General features: G+C 39.6%; 1 long non-coding RNA gene across 1 annotated transcript; it reads right to left on the bottom strand.

Annotated features, from left to right (window-relative positions):
* Positions 1-925: 925 nt before the first annotated feature.
* Positions 926-22663, bottom strand: LOC310919698. The gene is made up of 4 exons (XR_014591842.1): positions 22548-22663; positions 14665-14798; positions 5457-5605; positions 926-1302 (listed from the first exon to the last, which is right to left on the bottom strand). It is a non-coding gene; the product is annotated as an uncharacterized lncRNA (long non-coding RNA).
* Positions 22664-22667: the final 4 nt, after the last annotated feature.

The raw sequence follows: 22667 nt of genomic DNA, 5'->3' as shown, positions 1-22667 counted from the left end.
AGTTCCCAGCTATGCTACACATTTTTATAAATGACACTGTGATGTTTCCATTGAATCATATAAGAAATGATGTCATACTTGGAGAGATGGGCAAAGAAGAGGCTTTTTATAGTCAGAGAATGGCAAAGAAATAACACCAAGGACTAGCAGATTAAGAATTTGAGATATCTGGACTTTTACAGATTTAGAAATATTCCAGAAACTGAACTCCTTTCCTTTACCTCTGTAAACAGCTGAAATCAATGAATGAGAGGGGAAACTGGGAAAGAAGCTTTTAACTTACACTCTCAATGTTCATTATAAAGTAAATCAGGCAAATCAGAGTAAAGCAAGACTTACTAATAAAGGTAAAGGAGTACCAAAGATTATAGAAGAAAGAACAAATGCTAAAAGAGTAGGTGACAGTTGAAAGGCAGTAGAGCCACTGGAAGGCAGCAGAGGTAGGGAAAAGATCCTGTTGAGGATCAGGCACTAGGCAGTGAGGAATGAAGGAAGTGTTTGTGTGTTAACTCAGGCCAACATATGCTGATTTATTTTTATATTTCTGAGAGGGAGGCTAGCATGTTTTTCTTTGCAAGTTATCTTAAGCTGTTTAAGATTTATAATAAATGCTTATGATAAATCATTATATGTTAAGTGGATAAATCTAGAAATAAGTATCTTTTAATTTAGAATGTCTTTGTAAGAATATTAAGTGGATCAAGATGTAGAAAATTTTCATTTTTTCTGGGTAGTAATAAATATGTCTCTGTTCACCTGGATTTAAACTGTTTGACTCATATATTTACTGTGAAAGACAGTTACAGAAGATAAACAATGTCAACATTGAACATGAGCTTTGCTCCACTTATTTGAAATTTGCCATCTAGGCTATATGGGTAGAAAAAAAAAGTTGTAAGTCTCATTTCAGTCTTACAGATGAGATTCCTAGAAGCCAGATTGCAGCACATATCAACTGGAAATCAGTGGATAAAATAAGAAAAAGTGTTCTCTGGGTCCTGAGTTATGACACAGACACTCAAACAGTGCTTTACAAACACTGAAGCCCATCTTTAGTGCTGAGATAAAGCAAAGCTTCTACTCTTTTTGAAATACTTCAAGAGAATTGATATGGACTGTGATGCCGTACAATGTTTAGGCATTTTCTGTAAATCCCTAACAACTGTATCTCTCTAAGCAGATTCCAGCTATGAGACTTAGGAGAACAAAACAGCATGAGGTGAAAGGAAAACTGGCTGATGATATTCTTGATTTTCATGCTCTTCTGGTTAGAGTCATTCACAGGTCTCCATCTCAAACATTCTGTGAGAATAAACATTGACAGATATGCTTTGGAGAATTTTTGTAGGCACTGACAGTGTTGATGCTGGTTTCTGCAGAGATATCTTGATGAGAGGGTAGATGAAATACAGCAGGACTAAGTTCCAGCATGAAAAATCCAATAATCTAAGCCTGGTACCTTGCTATCAGCAGGTAATTTTTTCTATCTATTGTTGCATTGAGTGGCAACAGTGATCATTGTGTCCAGGGAGGTTACAGCCGCCGGCAGGGAAACAGATGAGACAAGTCTCTATTTTGTTAAGCTTGAGAATCCATTTTTATTTCCCCCAAGGCCAGGGAGGGAGGAGAAGATGAAGAGAACTCACAGGGGCAAGGTTATGGGGTTTTATAGGGTATTGCAGGGGAGGGGTCTTAGGGTTTGGGTCAAGAAAGGAGATAACACAAGGAGAGTAAGATCAGATTTCAGCCTCCTCAAAACAGGAGGACTCCACAATCTGTAATAGTTTTTCACTAATGTTCTGAGGGTATGTAGCAAAGATGGAGCAAGTTCAGGTTCAGAGGATGAAGACAAACCTGGGTGAACCAGAGGGATTTTGCTTGCATGAATACTATTTGAAAAGTACTTTTTGCATTAGCTGAAGATACAAAAACAACAAAAAACCATAAGGGTACAAACAAATAATGCAAGTAAGTAATAGTAAGGTTATGATAATTCTTCCTTTGGAGTTTGCATATTTCTTGGCTTGGTGAGGAATAGAAATATCACAGAAACTCAATTATTCAGATGACCTGGCCAATCTAAACAAACATGCCTCCTAAAGGAACATTTGGCATGAAAAAATAGATGGGCTGTTCTTTACTCAGCACTCAGAGCATTGTATCTCAGTGCCCACTGTGGAAGACTCGAAATTGCAGATATACATCTGTGAATTTTGGGGCTGAAGGAAAAAGGATTTTTGTGTGCCCTCAACCTTAGAAGTTACTTCTGGCCTCAGTCTAGCCTCATTTTCTCCCTTGGGGTGTGCTGGAAAATGTTTGTCCTTTACTCCTTTTGAGGAGTTGAAGGAAGTGATGGAAATCGGGAATGAAATGGTACACGTGTGGTGGTTACTGAGCATGGGATGAAGAAAATGTTAAGAAATACGTTGCATTGAATATATGACGTAATTGACTGGGTTCATATTAATTTATACAAATAAGAACAAAAAGTATACACTGAAATAAATATTTTAATGGAAATTAGAACACTTTGAATATATTTCCTTTACTAAAGTTTCAGTGAAGTAGTGGCAAATGCTGCTTCCTCACACTGAACTTTAGCATGGAAATATTTCCAGTGTAGAAACTTAATGACAAAAGAATCTCTTTTCCCAGATCTTGTCAAAATTGCATAGGAACAATGCAGTTTTCTCTGCTTTAGCAAGATAGAGCTTTTTTGCTATATTGTGTGAGCCTTTGAGGTACACTGGCCAAAGACAGTTCAGCAACTAAAACATGAGTCATAGCAGCCTGTGCTAATAAAATCATGGAATCATAGAACAGTTTGGGTAGGAACCTTAAAGGTCTTCTTGTTCCAATCCCTTCGCCATGGACAGGGACACCTTCCACTAGACCAGGTTGCTCAAAGCGCCATCCAGCCTGGCCTTGAACAACTCCAGAATGGGGCATCCACAACCTCTCCAGGCAACCTGCTCTGGTGCCTCACCATGCTCTAATCTAAACTCTCCTTAAGATTAAAATCATTACCCTTTGTCTTACCACAACATGCCCTTGTAAAAAATCCCTCTCCAGGTCCCTTGTAGGTCCCCTTTTGGCAGGAAACTATATGTGACTTTATGTCATGCTACTACTGGGTGATGTGGAAGAGAAGTGCTGAAATTGTGACTTCAGTTTTCTGCCTTAGTTGGCATGCAAAAGTGGTAGATCATAAAGCAAATTGCCACTCTTTGGTAGAAATACAATTAAGTTCTAATATTATATAGTTTTTGTCTCTCCATGCTTGCAAAAAACAAGCATTCTGTATTATTACTTGAATATATATTTGGGATATGTTGTATTCCTTTTTGTGATAGAATCACTATCATAGCTCTTGGAATGACTTAAGAAGGAAGTGTTCTCTTGATGTACAATTCCCCAGTATGATCGTTTAATAAGCAGGCTCTAAAAAAGTCTGTAAATATTCCTATTCATTTCATGAAAAAAAAACAACATATGGACAGAAAAGAAGAAAAGTATGTAAAGTATTGTGTTAGAAATTAGATGTATTTTTGAAAGTTGTTTAAGGGATTGTAATAAATCTAGGACCACTTTCAAACAGCTTAAATAAACTCCATTTAAATTTTTGAGCAATAGTGCTCCCTATTAACAAGGCATCTATGAAGGTCTAGGGCTGGCCAATATGAGACAACAGGCCCAGGGATTTTGGTAAAATTTATATCTATAAAGCAAATTTCAGAAAATGTTCTAAGAAGCAAATCTAATTGCAGTGTAAGCTACAACTCAACAGATTATATGCCCTATGCTTCACAGTAAGAAAGTTGTCTGAAGAGCAAATACTTCCGGTGAGAGCAGGAGTTAAATGAATGGGACATATATATACACATACATATACACACGTATATATACATATATATATATGTATATATGCTAAGGCTTTTGGGAAGCATTTTTTGGGTCGTTTTTGTTTTTTTTTCTTTAAAGATCAAGGGCTGTTTTAAGATCTTGGGATCTTAGGACTTCTTGATCATCTTATTTTAAAAAAAATAGTAATTAAAAGTGTTGTTTTAAAAAATTATGACAAATGTTTTGTTTGAAAGGTATCATAAAAAATATTCTGTGCCTTTAAATAAGGAATTTCATTAAACAAAGAAATATGAAACTAAAGTATTATGACCTTTTTATTCTCCCTAGCTAGTCCCCATTTCTGGCTGAATTTATTAGTTGATTTGATTCAAAGATCCCTCATTCCCCCATAGTTCATTTACTTTACACGAAAGCTTATTTGCCCAGTCCTGAAGCCAGCCTTAAATCTCACCTCTTTTGTAACTACTCCTTGGAAACAGACTAAATTGCTAAAAGTTCCAAGACTCAGAGAAGGTAGTAAAAGACTGTGTTCTCGAGACCTGTATTTTTCTTTTTAGAAGAAAAAATATTAATGTTATGATGCCTAGTCAGTCTTGTATAGGCAGTGGTAGTCAGTGGATACAGTCAATATGTTGCAATAACATAATATTTCATACCCTGACCTTTGAAAATTGCTGTCATTTTTATCTTACACATAGTAAATCAGTTCCACAAAGGTTGGAAGAATTTCTGAAACATTTTGTTCAATATTAATATGTGCTTAAGCAAAATGGAGGGAGAGATTTTACCGAAAATAATGAGTTTTCTAGGAACACTTAATAATCTTTTGGCTTTGATATTAAAAATAGAATGTTTAAAGGGGCTTAAGTTTTTTTCCATTCCAAGAAGTGAAAAGCATTAAGGGACTGGAGAATCTCTCTTGTGAAGAAAGGCTGAGGGAGTTGGGCTTGTTCAGCCTCAAGAAGAGAAAGCTGAGAGAAGACATGATCAATCTCTGTCAGAATCTGAAGGGAGGGTGCCAAGAGGATGGATCCAGCCCCTTCTCTGTGGTGCCAAGCAAAAGGACAAAAAGCAATGGGCAGAAACTGATGCACAGAAAGTCCCATCTGAGTACGAGGAAGAACTTTACTGTGCTGGTGACTGGAAAAGATTGCCCAGAGTGTTTGTGGAGTCTCCCTGACTGGAAATATTCAAGAACCATCTGGACACAATCCTGTGCCATGTGCTCTACGAATGACCCTACCTGAGCAGGGAGCTTGGACCAGACAACCCACTGTGGTCCCTTCTCTGGGAGTGGAGTATTACCCATTTTGTATGTCTGTGAATCATACAATTCACAAAATCTTTGAATCTACATCTCTTTGAAGTGTTTTCACACTGAGACTCAAAAAAAACAAAGCTAGATTTTACAAGATATTACAGACCATAATAACCCTAGACATAATTTCCCCACAATGTTGCAGCATTTGGGTTTGATTTAATCAAGTGCACAACATTTGTGACTCTTACAACCATCATCCCTTTCCTGCATGGCACCAAGCGTGGGTATTGTGCTTTACACACACATCAAGGTCCCTCTCTGTGACCTGTACCTCAGCCTGGAGTGGTTCAGTCCAGAAAGCCTCCCCTTGTGATAGGTAGGTCTTGACTCAGTTTCCCCATACACACCTGGTCATTTCTTTTCAGCTGATATATGCAGGGGAAGCCAGGTAGTCTTAATGCCATTCTTTCATTGTGATTCCTAAAAAAAGAGAGTAAGCAAAGCAAAAAGTGCTGTTGAAATGAGTTTTCAGAGATATTCTATCAGTTCATCCCTGAGGTGCCTCAGTCTCCCTCTGCTCCCTGCTCTCAACAAATGTAGCTGGATTATTTTTTGTATTAATTAATGACACTATTAATATTCATTATTATTTTGGCTGTATGTGCAGAATGTGTTACATTTGATGATTAAAAAAAGTCTTTTACCATCTTTTTCAGGCTGATAAATATAATGTTTTATTCCAAAATAACTGAAAGTGAGTTAGTGGCAGAGGTGGTTTTCTACATGGAAATGTCACTGCAACAATCCTCACAGAGGAGAAGTAATAATCAAATGCCTTTCAAATACTAAGATCCAAGACTCAGAGTTGCTTAGTTGAAATGCTGCACCTCCTGAATACTTCTACACTATGAAGTATTTATAGGATAGAGACTGAAAGGTAGTCAAACTAAGCACTGACAGTCTAAAGTAAATGAAAATAATTAAAGGAACAGTATAATGTATAGTACAATTTATAGAAACTCAGTTTAAAAATAGGTGAGGATCAATATATACACTAAATTACATACATTGGTGACTATTTAACATCTTGTGTCTGTCATGTATTTGCTTTATTTACTGTGAAAGCTAGAAAGAAAAATGATCACAAAATATTTAAGAGTCAATGTAAATGGAAAAAATGCTTTTCCAAGGTAATGGACTCCTCCAGCTATTAGGCAATGAAGCAAAGTAGAAACATTTATTTTCCAGGCAGAAGGCAGTGCCTCTGAGATAAATTTCTATGATAATGAACATAAGGCAGACATTCACTATAATGAATCCAGAGGTATCTGGTTTTACCCAGAGAGCTCTGAATGAGCAGGGATGGCTGTTGTGCACAGCCTGGCTGTGGTGGCCAAGCCCCATTTCCCACACCAGTCCTGCCAGGGCTCCATGTGCTCAGTGTCCATCTCCAGCAGTGTGCTGGCTCCTGGAGACTGGTGCTGGCTGAGAACATATGTTTCCTTTCTGACAGAAGTGATGTTTGTAGCATGAGGGACAGGCTCTGGCAGACTGCTTTTTACTGCACAAATGTCCTTTATTTGCTTCCTGTGAATGAAAACCTTTGCAATGGAAGAAACTCTAACCCTCTTTCTCAAGGATTTTTGTAGGTGACATTGCTTTTCTCTCAGTTATTTTTTTTTATGCAACTGCTGCCCACCTGCCCATTTGCTCCAGAACAGTGTTTCTCCTCAACCTTCCAAATATCCCTTCAGATAGGCTTTTAATTCCCTTCCTTGTGCTTTACTCTGGGCACAATCAGCACTTTGTCTTCCTGCTGACTCCTCAAAGTTTAATTCTCAGTATCTTGCAGTCTCAAATTTATTATATATTTGATGGTACGGAGCATTTGAAAAATTCCCTGACTTCCCTACCTTTTTTAGCACTTCCTCTTTTTTTGTAATGTTTGTTCAACATTTTAACATTTTTTTTTATGAATTATCTTATTTAAATATCATCTTTGGCTAGGTTTTAATTTTTTAAAACCTCTGAACATGTATTTCTTTATTACATTAAAAATATTTGCTTTTGCCTTAGTAGTAATTCCTTTCTAATCCTTCAGGCAAACAGTCACTAGCCTGAAAATGTAAATTGATATATGTGTTTTTGATTTTTTAAATAAATATTTCATTGGGATATTGTCACTAGAATGCATTAGAAGCCAAATAAATAAGGAAATGCAACCTGGTGATACTTTTAAAAATATGCAGGATAAACCTCAGAAAGTCAGAATTAGACAAAAGTCACTCTGAGCATTAGCTCAGATCAGGCTAGGCAGATCAGGCTCAACTTGTCAAAACTTCTCCTTGCAATCTGAAGTATGTGTACCTGATGATTAGACTGTTTGATCTTAGAATGTCACTGAGGCTATTTGTGCCAGGTCGTATCACTTCAAAGAAAGTATTTACACTCTTCTCCCTCCTTTCCTCCTATCTGATAGGTGGATAGCTCTACTAGTGCCTAATGTAAAACCATTAAATACCATTTTTTCTTTTATCTTAAATCACTAATTTCCTAAATTGGCACTACTATCTACTTTAAAAAATGGATATTGTGGATACATATATAATAATAGTAGTTATAAACACTGCTAGACTTCCTGAAAGTGCTGTTAACCTTAACATTTTCATTACCATTGCTCTATTTTATGGGCATGGTTAATAAATACAAAAATATCTGGGGACTCTCCCTAAGTCTGTGTTCCACTTCTGTGTTTGATAACTACCACTCAAATTATGTTAAAACATTTTGTGACAATAATAGGACTCGGGCATCAGCTTAGGCAACTTCAGGAGTCAACTTTTCAGTAGTGAGATTTGTTTGATTCAATCTTTTTGGCAATGTGAAGACTTATGAGTATTGACATGGAAGATAGAGGTACCTGACCTGGCTCTGCCTGCCCCAGGGTCAGATGTTGGAGCACTGGGCAGCAGGGATGCAGAAAGAGCTGCATACAAGCCAGGCAGTGACTTGGAGAAGTGTGTGGTAGCTGCAGCGAGGTGAGGTGAGTCTATGCTATTTGCAGGTACTGGATGAGAAACCTGTTCAGCACTGCTGGTCATGGCATGGGTTTACCACCTCAGATCTCAGTGAAGTTGGGGAGATAGTGCTGTTTGGTGATCTGCATTTGGTGCAGGCACTGAAACATGCAGAGGGGTTAAACCAAGACAACAATATCCCCATCCAGCTGAGGGCAATAAAAACAGTGCAGAAAGGTGAATGTTCTGGAAAACTAATGCAGTCTGTTATAAGGCATGTTACAATGGTAAAGTGCATGTTATGCTTTCCTTAAAAAGTGGGAATTTACATGTGATTGTCTAATTTGGACTTTTACTTTAAATTTCAACCTGTGTTTTTTGTACTTTTCCTCTCCCATCATTTATGACTCATCCCTTAAAAACACAGTAATGTGTCCTTAGCCCTTAAAGAAACCAACTTTCTTGACTTGCTGAAAATCAGAAGTATAATAAACCAAATAATTTCTTAGATTATTATTAATAGCTGTACAACAGAGAACTCAGTGAATTGAAGATCATCACACAAATAAGTAGAAAGAGAAGGTCTCCATATACATGCTATCTTCATTTAAGAAAAGGAAATCTAAACTACACTAGAGGTCACTGCAAGTGAACTTTAGAAATTCTGAACTTCTGAATTCATTTACAGGAAGTTCAGGAAAACAAATGTAGACTGCTGTAGTCACCATTACCTGTTATTTCAAATTTCCTCCAATTTAGGTAAGGGAAAAAAAAGGAAAAATCAGTTCAGCTCTTGTAGACATATGTCTGACAATATTTCAAAAGCTGTACAGGCTGCTAATATCTATATGAGGGAGACCAAAATTTAAAACCAGTCCTAGTCCCAGGCTAGAACTTCCTTCCCTAAGGGACACAAAGGATAGACAGCAAAGGGCCCCCCAGATGACTGAATAAACACTGCTCTGCAGCTCCTCACGACTGTAGGTCTTTTGTTTTTTATTACTGTGATCATGCTCATTATTTCCACGGTGCCCAGGAGGCCTAAACAAGGGTGAAAATCCTATTTTATACCTCTAAACAGCTACTTGGAAAGTCAACTCCAGTTCAGAGAACTTACTGAGAAGAGTTTGTGTTTATGAGTAAGGTTTAATAGTGATGGGTAAGCATACTCAAATATACCCACACAAATACACTACTATTCAACTCAGAAAGATGTTTTCCAGGTAAACAAACATGTATATTCATATCAATATTGGGAGCCATAAGTGTCTATCTCCTACTTCTGAAAATTCAACTCTATGTACATGGAAATGGAAATGGAAAACAACAGCTGGGAGGGAGGGAATTAGGAGTACAAATGAACACCAGACCCAGCTGTAGATTTGCATTCTTTGACATCTGGTGCTGAGTAGACACTGGGGAATTCTGTGACAACATGAGATTTTTTGCATCTGTCAGCTAAATCTAGCAATTCTCTTTGGGACAATTGCATGGATGAAGTTGATCTCAGAGAGCTGTTTTAAGCCAGAACAAAACAAAAGAAGAGGACTATATCTGATTCGGACCCTCAATTCACAGAGCTGGCAGGTTGCATGAATTGGAATCACACATCTGTTCTGCAAGAATTTGCAAGATAGCTTCCATAAAATACCAACATGTTTGATTTCAGGAGTGCTGGAACTTGGGGCCACTAAAGCCTTTTGGTGAATAATGAAAGGGGTTAAGAGTGTGTGCATGTGTGTGTGTGTGCACATGTATGTGGGTGATTCGATTAAAGGACAAAGACCTGTACAGTTTAAAAAACGGACTTTCAACACTTCTCTGAAGATTATTGGAAAATCATACTAAATCCAGATACTCAAGGAAAAGAAGGGTTGTGACCAAATGAAGTAATCCCCTGATCTGAAGTAATCCCGCCCTTACCTTAGTACTTTTACCTCATTCCAGTACAGTTGACTTTTTTTTTTTTTTTTTTTTTTTTTTTTTTTTTGAGATGAGAAAAAAATCTTGTGCCTTATGCCAAACCAGTTTGTGGTTTACATGCAAACAAAGGAGTGAGAGTTTGAGCACCAATGACATTTCACGTCATTATACATCGTAAATCCTCATGTGCTCTCTTTATCATTGACATTATATAGTGTTTGACACTACACATTGTAAAACATCACTGCCAAATGAAATCAGATCACTAAGTCATGGAATCTTACTTTGTGCTTCACGGTAATTGCCATTTTTAAGAAGGGAGCTACTTAATTTAATGGGATGCTTCTTTGTATGCCACCAGGATAAACACACACCTCATATGAAAGCATTTAACCTCTCTTCCTCATAACCCTGGATAACCAGGGGTGGGTGTAGACAGGCCAGGTGCTGTGAAGTCTGTGGCTGTGACCTTTCCACCTCAGACGTCTGAGAGCACACACGGCAGCAGGGCTAATGAAAGTGCCCTTTCTGGATGAACTCATGCTTCACAGTTCCTGCCATGGTATATTGCATAATCTGGGAAGATGTAAAAACGATACGCAGTGCAGAAGATGAAATAAGTCTCCTTCCTTCCTCATCTTCCTCTGAGATAGGCTGCTTGAATTGCTTTTGTTTTGGGATGACCCTTGTTCCAAGTGACTTCTGCACCAAAAGGGAAGCAAAGAGCTTTTTACAGCTGCTGCTTGTAGCTCATGTGTGTGGACTCTTCAGATCCAAATCAACAGGACCATTTCTATGCTGTTGTCTAATCCCCATTGTCTGCACACACTAATCAAATTTAAGCCATTTTCAGATGCAGTGATTGAACAAGTTATTGTGTTAGAATGTTGTTCTTTTAATGACAAGTGTCATTGTGCTATTGCCATGAATATATGAACAAATACTCTGAACTGCTTTGGCTCCCACTTGTCTCTTTGCAAAGTAATCTTTGTGCGACACATGCGGTGGAAAATGTTTCCATAATACAGCCCCTGACTCCTTTAATTACAGCTTATTACCCTGTGAAGGAAAAAAAGAGCAACGAAAGCACTTAAATACCATATTAATGACAGCTATAAATGTAGATATTACCTTAGCAATGCTGTAATGGAGTCTGGTATGCTGAATAAGAGTCCACAATTTTCTAAAAATATACTGCTGCAACTATGAAAGAGACACAGGTGGGAGCTTACCAGGAGAAAATAGGCTTGGATGACAACTTGTGGCTGACAAATTTTAAAACCCAATTCTGAGTAATTCTCAGTTGGTTATAAATCAGGCATGAGAGAAACTTTGCTCCCCTGAGACAACAGCCAAGTTTTTGCTCTAGATATAGATGCAGTTCCCTAAAAACAGAATGTATTTACAGCCTGTAAGATACCTGCTAATTTTAATAATGATTCTCAACAAGCTAACAAATATTTTTTGCTTACATTAGGAAGTGTTGGTATGCTTGTGTGGTTTTTTGTGTGTCACTGTATGTGAATGTAACCCTTGTACATTCTATGCAACCTGTGGGGACCTCAATAGGTGGTATTCAAGTCATGTAATTAATTAAGTCCAGGCCACCCAAAGTCCCAGGGTGTGTACACATCAACTTTTCTAAAACTGGATCACTAGTTTACAACACTGACACGCCCAAGCAAGGGACTGACATTAACCTCGTGATAGATTTAAATCATTCCAGGCAGTCTGTTTTGAATTTCCAAATGTGCCGTACTGTTCTAATGAGTTAATTCATTTGGTATCCATTTCCTCCTGTCAGCTGCTTTTGGAAAATAAATTGTGCATTGTTATCTTAGCCTTGTCTATCCTATTAATGGTTTAGGAAATGCAGCTGAAGATTATCTGGAGTTTTCTATGGCAGAGGTTGACCTGTGACAATGTAATGATCAATCACATCTTGAAGGAGTCAGAAACTGTGAAATCGTTATTCATTTTGTTTTCTGTCTGCTGTATACTTTTTTAAAAAAAAATGTTTTCCACCATTTGTGCACAGAGGTAAAAACAAAAGTGTTGTCCGGAATTTCTGAAAAACATCAATTTCAATGTTTAAATGTCATCCCCTAAATGAGGGTGGATATAGCAATATACTACGAATTCCACATTTCCCAGCAGTACATTAGAAGTATTCTCTGTTGCCTTCTTGTTTGGTGTTAGTGATTATATTGGCAATACCCAGATGGTTTCTGGGTATTTTTGGTTTCTGGGTTTCTGGTGTTTTGTGGTGCTGTGTTCAGCTGGGTGTGAGTGGGGATGGATGTACTGCTCCCACCCCACAGTATCTGACAGCACCAGACTCACAAAAGAGCATTGTCCAGAAGGACCCTAGTGCTCCCCAAATGCTCATCTCCTTCACCTCCATTGCTCAGCCTTCACCTGCTGAATCCTGTCCCCTGCTTCCCAACACACATTAAAGATGGCAGTATTTGTATCCTCTAATTCACTCTGGTGAGAAGCACTGCTTTAACTGGTCCTGCCTGAGTTTAGAAGACAAAGCTACCCAATTGATTCCTGTTGAAGAGCTGGAAAAACTTTCACAAGAGGCAATTCCTGTCTATTAATCTATTAGCTGGCAACAGCACCCTTCCCTGCTTTTTCCAATCCTGCCATGACTTCCAAAACCAGATTTTCTTTACACATCTTCCTCAGTTTCCTAGCAAGCATTTGGAACAGCATTTCTGCTATTCTATGATTATTCCAGCAACTAATTTGTAGAGATGCCTAGATATCTTTGCTCCCTGGTGCTCTGGCTGTGTTGCCCATGTCAGCTTTTTGCACTGCACTGTGTGCCAACCCCACTGTGGCACACAGAACACTGCTACTCGTGCCCACACTCTCCCTTTCTCCAACTACAATTAGATCATCTCAAAATATCTGTACTGCTCAGAGGCTCTAGATCTGATGTGAGGGTTCATAGATTAATTTAGCACAACTAGTTTACCTTGGGATTTAAACAAGCTCCTATTTTAACAGCCCTGAATCTTTTTGGCTGTCCCTGTGCTGAAGTCCTATGCTTCCCACAGGATCTGTGGGAATAAAAAGTGTATAAAAAGAAAAAAGAAGCACAAAATTCTTAGCCTTTCAGCCCTTCATTTCCCTGTGACTTTCAGACAGTTCTGACTTGCACACTGGAGAGACTCAAGAGTTATTTTTTATGAGAAACAGATTGAATGTACAGGTTTTCATTGATCTCAGTGCAAGTGAAGTTCACCTCTCTGAAGAATCCCCGAAGAGTCTAACACATGGTGCCAGGAATAGTCAGGACCTTGTACTTGAGTCTGTTTTCTCCTGCACTTCCCCTCTCCTCAGCAGGTGGTGGAAAGACCTCTTTATTTTCCCTCATTACGCTTTTCATTGTTGCAAATGGCTTTGACCATTTTAGCCTTACTTTAACTTCAGCCGCCAAAGCAGAGCCCTGAGTTGCCCTTTAATCCTGAACTGAGGGCTGAGTGGGAGCAGAAGCTGCTTACACAGTAGTGAGAAAATCCATTCTCTGAGAAGGAATTCTCTACAGCCTCACATGGCATTGCCTGAGCACAATCCTCACCAGCACTGATGTGATCTACAAATCTGAGCTGGGCCAAACAACTTGCACTCTGTGCTGATCTGAATTTCCATTTTCTCAGTGTTCCACAGTGAGCATAAAAAACCCCTCCCCTGGAGGTGCTGGTGACTCTTGGATGGCTCTGAGTACTTTGTGTGGCCTGCATGTGCCTGGTTTTTTACTGGTGTCTGTGGAAAGCTCATATTCCCCTGGTGTTTAAGAGCTGCAGCTGTGCAGCTGCACATCTGCATGATACTCCAGGGAGAAATGGACCACAGTTTTATGTTCATAAATAGCCTCTCAAATCCAGGATCTGTGAAAGAAAATGCTGCCAATGCTTCTATTTCAATTTTATCCTTATTTTTACAAAATTACAATGATAATAAAAAATGTCCAGTGTTCTCTGTAACAAAAATTGGTGAAGTCCCAGCAGAGTCTGTGCAATTGCATTGAATATGCCAGCAGAGAATTTGGCTCGTGAAGGGAAAAGAAGCCTCAATAATATTATACTGTCAACATGAATATTTATTATTCTTTTTCCTAGTACCAAAAGAGCATTTCATCTGTTCAGAACTCTGACTGTGATTTTTGTTATCAAGAATATAGGTTTTAAATAGAAAAATAAAGAGTAAACTATGATAATTTACAATAACGGTATTACTTTAGCCTTAATTTTCAAGTGAAAATATTACCAAACTAAATTTCAGATAGCGTTTTATTATGTGCAAACCACTGTTGATATAATAACTTCTATTTTAGGTTGCTAGCAAAGGAAAGAACAATGTGACCCATTTAAAAACTGGCTCACAGAAAAATATTAGCAAGCCGTTTATCATTTCTATTTAATTTTGGTGATAAGCACCTTTGAATGAAACATTTCTTTGTTACAAAACTAACAGTAGCATAGGATATATTTGACCATAACACATGCGCTTTGCAATGGTACTGAGAAATGGACTTTCTGTTTGTTGCCAATTGTTTGGAAAAGAAATTCAAAAAGGGAAAATTCTCACCTTTGAATTCTTCAGCAGAGGGAGCAGGATTTTTAAAATCTCTGATTAAAAGGTGAACCACACTCACACAGCTGGAGTGCTGCAATGGCGGGATATAGCCAGACAAAAGCAATCCAAGAGGTCTCCAGAGTACACTGAAGGACAATAATGCAAAAATAATTTTACAAAATGATAGTAATAATAATAATAATAATTCTGATACAGGTGACTAAGAAGGTGAAGAGAGGAGATGCTCTACAGGATCTGATTTTCACAAATGAAGACGAACTGATTGGGAATCACAGAATCACTTGGTTGGAAGAGACCTTCAATATCATTGAGTCCAACCCATGCCCTAACAGCTCAACTAAATCATGGCACCGAGTGCCACATCCAGTCCTTTTTTAAACACATCCAGGGATGGTGACTCCACCACCTCTCCAGGCAGGCCATTCCAGTACTTTATCATCCTTTCTGTAAAAAAGTTTTTCCCAATATCCACCTATATTTCCCTTGGTGCAGCTTAAGACTGTGTCCTCTTGTTGTGTCAGTTGCTGCCAGGAGAAAGAGACCAGCCCCCACCCGGCTACAGCCACCTTTCAGAGAATTGTAGAGAGTGATAAGGTCATCCCCGAGTCTCCATTTCTCCAGGCTGAACAACCCCAGCTCCCTCAGTCATTCCTCACAGGGTTTGTGTTCCACGCCCCTCACCAGCTTCATTGCCCTCCTCCTTCCTAAACTGAGGGCTCAGAACTGGACAGGTGTGCCCTCACCAGTGCTGAGTACAGAGGAAGAATGACCGCCCTGCTCCTGCTGGCCACACCATTCCTGATCCAGGCCAGGATACCACTGGCCCTCTTGGCCACCAGGGCACACTGCTGGCTCCTGTTCAGCTGCTGTCACCAGCACCCCCAGGTCCCTTTCTGCCTGGGCACTGTCCAGCCACACCAGCCCCAGCCTAAAACGTTACAGGGGGTTATTGTGGGTAAAATGCAGGACTCGGCACTTGGACTTGTTAAACTTCATCTTATTTGACTCTGCCCATCCATCCAACAGTTCCAGGTCTCTTTGCAGAGCCCTCCTACTCTCCAGCAGATTGACACACGCTCCCAGTTCAGTGTCATCTGCAAATTTACTAATGAAAGATTCAATACATCATCCATGTTGTCAATAAAAATATTGAACAGAACTGGCCTCAGCACAGACTCCTGAATGTGAATGCCAGGAGCAGATGGAATTCAGGATCCTGGGAGAAGACAGCAATTTAACAATACTGGACATCAGGAAAGCAAACAATGGGACATACTGGAAAAATCCCATGTGACATCCTCTTGCAGAAGAGAGGAGGAGTTCAGGAGGATTTTCAAGGATCACCTCTTTCAGACTCAAGAGTTGTCAATCCCCACCTGCAGGAAGTAAAACAAAGGTGGGAGGAGGCCTGCACAGATGACCAGTAAGCTGGTTACCATACTGGATTACCAGTAAGGTAAAAAAAGAAACATTCAAGAGGTGGAAGTAGAATTAGGTGATATGGGAGGAATATAGAGACCAAGCATGCAGGGATCAGGTTAGTAAAGTCATAGCCCACTTGGAGTTGGATTTAGCTAGAGATGTGAAGGGCAAAAGGGGAGGTTTCTACAGGTACATCAGAAGCAAAAGGCAGACTGGGCAAAATGTTGGCCAACTGCTGATCAGAGCAGGCAACCTGGTGACAGAGGTCACAGAAAAGTTCAGTTTACTCAGTGCTCTTTTCTCATTAGTCTCTTAGGGACACATGGTAAAATCAACCTTCAGGGATCTTAGGGATCCCTACGTGTCCCTAAGAGACAAGAAAACATCTGGAATAAGCAAGAATTGCCATTGTTGGAGAAAGACCAGATTAGGGGACACTTACACAGCTAGAATGAATACAAGTCAATCTGCTGGGATGCAACCATAAGTGCTGAGGGAGTTAATGTCACTGCAAGACCTTTCTTGAAATGCCATTCAAGAAAGGAATTTCTTCCATGCCTTCCTTGAATGGCATTTCAAGAAAGGCCATTCTTTATTGAATAAAAGAAGTGAAGGGTCCTGAGGACTGGAAGAAAGCCAATGTCACTCCTTTCTTCAAGAAGAAATTACAGATTGATTGGAGCAGTGTATGTTGTTACCTTGAGTTTAGCAAGGTTTTTGACACTGGAGGCTGTAACGTCCTTCCTGATGTACAGACTAGATAACAGGACTGAGTTGGACTGAAAATTGCCTGTACTGGTTGGCTGAAAGGACTGTGATTAGCCACACAAGTTCACCTGGAGGCCACTCACCAGAGGTGTACACTGGAGATTGATATTGGGGCCAAAAGTGTTTAACATCTTTATAAGATAGCTGGACAGTGGGACTAATGCTTCCTCAGCAAATTTACAGATTATAGGAAACTGGAATGAGTGACTGCTATACCAAGTGTTTGTCATTGGAGAAGCATGCTGACAAAACTCTTGAAGGTGAAAAAAGGGAAATGCCAAGTCAAAGGAACCCACAGAACTGCAGGTACCCCTAAAAGCTGTGGGGTCAACCACCTGAAAAGCAGTTTTAATACAAAGGACCTTCTGGGCTTCATTAGGAAGAGAGTTGCCAGCAGGTCAAGGAAGTCCTGTCCCTCTACTCAGTGCTGTGGAGTCCATACCTGGAGCTCTGGGTCCTGTTCTGGGCTGCTCAAGACAAGAGACATGTTGAGCTACTGGAGAGAGTCCAGTGCAGGGCCAAGAAAATGGTTAAGGAACTGGAGTGTCTCCCCTAACAGGAAAGGCTGATATAGTCAGATAATTGGGGTGATTGAGCCATGAGATAAGAAAGCTTAGGGGGATCTCTTCAATGTGAATAAATACCTGGAGGAGGTGATTGAAAAGGATGGAGTCAGGATCTTTTCAGGGATGCCTAATGACAGGACAAGAGTCAATGGGGCAAATGAAATACAGGAAATTCACTTAAACATAAGAAAAGCAGTAATTTCTGTTAGAGTGGTTAAACACTGGCACAGGTTTCCCAGAGAGGTGGTGGATTTTCCATCCTTGGAGATATTCAAAGACCAATGAGACGTGACCTTGAAAATCTGCTTTAAATTGGACTGCTTTGAGCAGGGGCTTTGGACTAGTTGGTTTCTAGAGGTACATTCCAACCTCAGCTATTCTGTGAAATTATTGGTATATAATAAACCAAAAAGTGTAGGCTCTGTAGGAAGCCCCATGTCACAGTCTGGATGCAATCATGCTCTTCTGCCGCTAATAAGTCCTGTTAGAAAGAATTCATGTATAAACCTGCAGGGTGTAAGTGCATGTAGGATCCTGATATCCAGGGACACAGCAGGGACCCTTTGGCACCTGATTCTGGGGTAAATGGGGGATACTTTGCTGCTCCTCACCAGCTGCATTCCTTAGAGGCTGGGCTTTCCCATCCCCAGGCAGGGATCACAGTCAGCATGATGACCTTGGTCCCTCAGTCTTCTGGAGAGCAGGAGTGTGCTGCTGGTGGGGAACAGCTGGCTCTGCTGGCATTGAGGCACCTGGGGAGCCCTTCTCTCAAGGAGAAGCTGCAGCTGATTTTGCCAGCCTACTTTCTAGACCTTTTGTGCTGATCTCACAAAGCACAAAGGGAATAGAGCAGGCCTGGGAATATGTGTGAAAAAATATCTCCCCCAGCCTTTTACATACTGAAGAGAAGGAGTATGTAACAGCATTACTTTTGTACCAGTCCTGTACAGATAAAACCACTTTGGAAAGCAGCTTTTTCATTGTATAGGAAAATAAATTTTCTCCCCAGGTTTGAATTAGACAAAGTCATTTTATTTTCTCTCCAAGTTCCTATTATTGTTATGACTATTATCAGCAATGAATTGTTTTGAACACCAACCATAAGAATATGGATTTTTTTTTTCACATCATCATTTTACTAGTAAATTTTGGTCTGGACCACTTACTCTGTTTAGGATTAGTACATTCATGAGTCTTATTTTCAGTAGCTATGAAGAAAAAACATTTTAAAACAAATTGAGGTAGGTGATATCTTCTCTAATGCATTTTTAATGTATGAGACATTGTAAGGACCAGAAAAGCATTCTTTGCTCTGCAATACAATTTGACAACTAAAAAAAAAAAAAAACAAACACCAAAAACCAACCCTATAAAAAGAAAAATAAAACCAAGAAAACAGAACATATGGGAGAGTGAAAGATAAAGCCATGATATTAGTGTCCAGTTAGCTAATTTTATTGGGATTTCCAGCACATGAAAGATGATCACTGGTGGGGGTATGAAGATGTAATTCCATAAGAAATTGTCTTGTGATTTATATCTAATAATATTACTGAAATGAGGCTAATGAAGGCAATCAATCCTATATAATACATTTTTGTAAATCTGATTCTCAAAGCATTTCTGATAGAAAGAGGATAGATTTGTCTTCTCCCAGCAGCCCCTGCTGACATGAGAACTCCCACTGAAATCAATTGACAAGCAGACAGGGGAGTAAATAAACCTCTGTGGATGCACTTGTGCTCTGCCTTGTTTCTGTAGTTCCTCTCTCATGACGATGTCCTTAGAGTCACATTTTCTGTAAGAAAACTACTTCAGTGCATCTGGAGAGCAGTCTCAGACCTTACTGCTCTACTAATGAACTCTGCCTGCTATGAAAGTTGCTTTTGCTCTTGCTGACTTGGGTATAGATCACAAAGTCCTTTGCTGTTCTTTACCAGTCTCTCCAAACCTTTGGGTATTAATGCAATTAGTTGGTCTACACTGCACCCCACTCTGCTTGGTTTCACTGGTATTACACTAAAGGAAGGCAAGCTTCATTCTATTTATCCATTCTGTATGAACATTGCAGACTGCAGTGCATGTTTTCCCACCTCAGCCTCCCTTTCTCTAAGTAACTGAAAATCAGCTTCATTTAGATTTAGAAGATTCCTGAAAACATAAAGACAGACACTAATTAATTTCCCTCTTTGTCCCCTTCCTTGTTCATTACCCATTTTCTTTGGAAAGGACAATGTGATTTATAATATGTATCTTTATAGCCTTTGGAAGAACACCTATTTCTTCAGAGAAATGTCATGGGATATATTTAAAAACAGAAATTTTAGAAATCTGGCACTAGTTTGCTTTGCTGGAAGTACAGAGTCACAGTTCTCCTTACGAGGGGATATCTATAATGAAATTACTAATCTTGTGAATAATTTTGTAGATGTTAAAGTATGACCTCTATTCTGGGTAGACTGTGAAGAGAAATTCCCACATGCACTTATCTACTCATATCCAACACCTTCTTCTTCAGGATCCTGGAAATGGATATTCTAGCAGAGGTTTCTTTCTCTGTAACCACATTTATTTAAGTCAATGGCAATAATTTTTTTGATGTCTATGAGGCAGGATAAAATCTTGTGTAAACAGCCAGCACTCACATCTTTCCTCATCTCAAGAACCTTGCTGACATCTAACTTAACACCTTACATATCTACCTCACTCAAACTCTTAAGTAAGCACAGATATGTGACAGCAAGGAGGTATAATGGTGAAGAAAATGATGTGAATATAAGGTTGGATTAAAGGTCTAGTGCTATAGACAAGATCGGACCATCTATTTTTCTGTGCAAGTCTTTTCTATATCTCAGTCCAAGCAGCTGTTGAGGCAAGCAGAGTGAAGCACAGGAGATTAGGGGCAAAAATATATTTGAACCATCAGATGCTTGGAAAAACTGCAGTCTTCTCTGAGCTTGTTGAGAAAAACCTGAGAAATCACACAGACTGGAGAAACACCAGTGACACAGCAAACAAGGGAATGGCTACTGGTTTCAAAAGAAAAATAGTTGATTATATTTTGTGAGAAAAGGAAAGATTTTAGTCCTGACTGTTTTTCTGTGTTTGAGGTTACTAATGAAAACCACTTAGCACAGAGCAGATTAGATCCTGGCACTGTTGTGCTGTCATCACTGTAAATTCATTAATGTTTCACTGAACTGTTCTAATGCCATTAGACTGCCCCATGTCACAGGTATTGTGTCTATGAATGCTCTCTTTGTCTCCCTGTGTAGCAAGGAAGGTGAAAGGCACTGGAATTGAACTGATTCTTCAAGCTGAGAATCTTTGCAATCATAAATAAAGTAAGTTGTTCCAGCTTAACATTCATTGCCTCTTTTTTCATTTAAAAACAGATGTCAGCACAAGGAGAAGGCAGGTGCAGAGTGCCTCTTTCAGCTGCTTTTGAAGGAAAGTAGGAAGTGAATAAGCCACAGGGAGCTGTGCTGTTTGGATTTTTAGAAAGCATTTTTCATTTCTGGATACATTCCTGCTAATGAGGGTGTGAGATGCCAGCTCTTTGGAAGTTAGAGCATGCACTGTTGCACTCTCATCAGTTCTGATGGATGCAGTTGTATGGGAATATAATTTAAACATGAGAATATGAGGAATGATTTATTAAGTTACCACAGAAAGTATTTAAGAAAAAAAAGTCCAATACTAGAAAAAATGTCTGGCATAGTTAAATGCTATATAAACTACAAAATCTGTTATAAATTGAAAACCCTCCAGTGGATGCTCTCTATACACTGCAGCACTGTCTGAAACTGCATATAAATACCCTGAATAGTAGCTGTAAAATATTACAATTCACAACAGCCAAACTCCTGAACCTAATAAAGGCCACAAACTGATTGTTGCCAATCGAATTATTGCTGTTAAAGCCAGCAGCAATGTTATCTGAGAGCATACTACGTTTGGGTGTGTGGTGAGAATCTGACTACTGCCATTTTCCCCCTTAGGCAATCCAATTTCCACACAAAATAGTGTCCTTTTTTAATGAGGGCGAGATCAGATACAATACAATCCACGGTCTCTACAAGATGCCAGGCTGAGGTGAGCAGAAAAGAATAAACAGCACTATAGCCTCTCTCTCCTCTCTTTCCACATCTATTGAGTTTGATGTGGGTGGAAATACACCATTCTTTGTCAAGAGCTGGCACAATTTGCCCTCATTAGCAAAGCATGCCCACTTCTTTTTGCCACTCTTGCTGTACCTCATTTGAAACACCACACTGCAGGGATTTTGCAGTCTCTGGGTTTTTAACTATGAAAGGACAAGTTTACAAGGAAAACGCCTGCAGCTTCCTGGGCTTGATGCACTGCATTGTCTGGCATGGATTTCACTTTCCCCGTGGCACTGAAAAAGCGCTGCACAAAACAACTTGCTTTGATGCCCCGTGCTAGCAAAGAAGTTCTGTGACAAACAAGCTTTTAATCCTGTATTTCCACACTTTTACTAAGCAAATTGCGACTTGACAAAGCTGTGTGTCAATGACTGTGCCAAAAGTTCAGCCCTGAACAGAGGTGGTAAAAGAGGGTAGAAGAGAAAGTGCTCACAGGAAGCACACAGAAGAATTGTACTTTAGAAGCTTTGTCAGTGCTTTGATTTAGTGCCATCAGTCCTACTGCAGCAGCCCTTCTACTGAGTGCTAGTGTAGACAGTCCAGGAAAACTCCCAAGAAGCTATAAATGATGCTTGCGACCTGAAAAGTATCTTCTGCCTCCCTGAATTCTAAGGAGGAATCTGCCAAAGCAAAAAACGTGCCTGGACTCATGAGGAGCCTGCCCTTTCATGTGATAAGGTCTCTGTGAAAAGAACTGTAGTGTAATCAAAGTACACAAGTAGCCAAATCTCAGCACTGGATTTTCAGGAAAAAGCCCTTCCGGCCCCTTCCATGTGACACCAGCCCACATGTGTCACAGGGAAGAGCTGGTGAAGAGCCATCTTCTGCATGAAGGGAATACCCAGCACTGAAATGTATGCTAACATACCAAAGACAGAGCTCTTCAGTGCCAAAATTAGCAGTTTGGGAAGCAGCACAGGAATGTAAGTAGCCGAGGACTTTTTCTGCTTACCTGAAAGTCGTCTTGTTGCCTGAAATCTTCACAATATCCTGAAGTACTGCACTGTCTCCTGGTGCTACTCCTCGGTTCCTTTTTCAGATGAAGAGAGGCTGAGCTTATCTGCTTTGCTGA

This window comes from Zosterops lateralis (assembly GCF_965231275.1).
Source record: "Zosterops lateralis genome assembly, chromosome: 1".
Classification (NCBI taxonomy): Eukaryota; Metazoa; Chordata; class Aves; order Passeriformes; family Zosteropidae; genus Zosterops; species Zosterops lateralis.
The sequence above is the reverse complement of the archived record's forward strand: the minus strand, read 5'-3'. Positions and strand labels throughout refer to the sequence as shown.